The 2081-nt window shown below is 42.3% G+C and overlaps 1 pseudogene; it reads right to left on the bottom strand.

Annotated features, from left to right (window-relative positions):
• Positions 1-1406: 1406 nt before the first annotated feature.
• LOC102823385 lies at positions 1407-1784 on the bottom strand (annotated as a pseudogene).
• Positions 1785-2081: the final 297 nt, after the last annotated feature.

Here is a 2081-nt window from a genome sequence, read left to right as displayed (position 1 = left end):
TCAGCTGGATGCTTCATTGTCAGCTCTAGCCCTCTGTGGCTATGTCTTTGTCCATAGGCTCAGGTGTCCCCAGGTCTCACCACACTTTTGACCAACCAGCCCTTCTTCTCTCACTCATCTCCAGGTCAATGGAACATGGTTTAACTCAGCCCATTTCTTTATTGTTGCCTTTCCTCCTCTTCCTCTCACCAGTAGACCAATGTGGTTGTCAGCAAGCTTACATGCCTGCTCATGTGTTTCCTTTGAGTTTCAGTCTTAGATGGGGGTTTGTCCTGAAGGAACTGTTTCACCAATTCTGTTCACTCTTCTATACTTCCCAATCATTCCCAGTTAGGCAGGTTGAGTGTCCACTGCTAATGGGCTATAAGAAAATAATGGTGTCACTCCTAGATCAAGACAGTGAAAAGTCCAAGGTGGGTCTCCATGCTTTCTTTCCCTGTCGGTGGCCAGTGGCATCCAGCATTCCAGATAGTGGAATATAGTCAGCCAGAGACACTGACAACAAGGAGCAGAATCTCCTGTATTAATTGCCTAGGCTGCCACAACAAATAACCACAACCTAGGTAGATTAAAAGGCAGAAATATGTTCTCTCACAGTTCTGAAGACTGGAAGTCTAAAACCAACCTGTCAGCAGGGTTGTATTCCCTCCTGAAGTTCAGGAGGAGAGCTATTTCTTGATGCTCTCCTAAATTCTGGCTGGTGCCAGCAATCCTGGGCATACCTTGGCCTGTAATCCCTCACTCCAGTCTCTGCCTCCATCATTACATTCCTTCATCTTATATCTTAAAGTGCCCTTCGTCTCTCTCTTATAAGGATACTTGTGATTGTTTTTAAGGCCCACCTGGATAATCCAGAATAAACTCCTCCTTTCAAGATTCTTAGCTTAATCACATCTTTTGCCATATAAAGCAATATTCATTGGTTCCAGGGATGAGGACATGGACATATATTTGGGGAGGTGGAGCCATCATTCAGCCCACTACACTTAACATAAAATGAAACTAACATTCTCTAAATATTTGTTAAATGAATAATAAATAAATTGTGTGTAGGTAAATGGCTTATTCTTCTCCAGGTTTGATTGTTGTTGTTGTTAGGTGCCATCGAGTCAGTACTGACTCATAGCGACCCTATGCACAACACAACAAAACACTGCCCGGTTCAGGTTTGATTAGCCAACCTGCAACAAATAAGCTCTCAGTTGTTATCCAAACAGTTGGTGGTTCAAATCTACTTTATCCCTCTGTAGAAGAAAACCCTGCAAATCTCCTTCCATAAAGATTAAAGTAAATAAAACACTATGTCATATGGTGTCTCTGAGTTGGAATGAACTTTTTTTTTTTTTTTTTTTTTTTTTGGTTTAATAAAGGTTTATTTTTCAAAATGTACAGTTGGTTGGACCTGTTCATGCATCTTCACCAGCAGCTGGGGCATCCCCTCCCTTTGTGTTTCTGGTGTAAATTACTTGAGCTCTGTGTTTTGAAACCAGCTTGATAAGTCCTTTACTAAGCAGCTCCTGAAGTGCTGCCCTGTCCAGGGAACCGCGAATCTTCTGTCTCTCAGAGACAACAGCTGGTGTTATGAGTTTATAGTTGGGAACTTCCTTACAGAGCTTGTCATATGTGGCTTTGTCAAACAAGACCGGGTTATTAAGCTTGTCCCGAACTTTCCCTTTGGACCACTTCTTCTTTTTGGCCTTGCCCCCAGATTTATTCACTGGGTCTTTGTCTTTCTTGGCTGACTTACCCGCATCTTTCTTCTTCTTGTCGTCCTTGGGAGGCATTACGAAGCTCGGAGAGGAGCTACAACTGCAGCCTAGCTAAGATGTCGGACAGAAAGGAAGCATGGCTCACCAACCTGGAATGAATCCTTAAGACACACAACAATATCTACTCCAAACTCTCTGGATATAAATCTATACCCAGTTTTCTCATCACACCTTACAGTCATCAGTTTACTTGTCTGAATTCTGTGCCCCAAGATGCTGTGGCATAGAATGAAATGTTTGTTAAATAAACAAGTGACCTCATCCTAAATGAACTATAGGAAATAAGGAAAATGAGCATGGAATTGCAAACCT

Source organism: Chrysochloris asiatica, unplaced genomic scaffold, assembly GCF_000296735.1.
Source record: "Chrysochloris asiatica unplaced genomic scaffold, ChrAsi1.0 scaffold00146, whole genome shotgun sequence".
Classification (NCBI taxonomy): Eukaryota; Metazoa; Chordata; class Mammalia; order Afrosoricida; family Chrysochloridae; genus Chrysochloris; species Chrysochloris asiatica.
The sequence above is the reverse complement of the archived record's forward strand: the minus strand, read 5'-3'. Positions and strand labels throughout refer to the sequence as shown.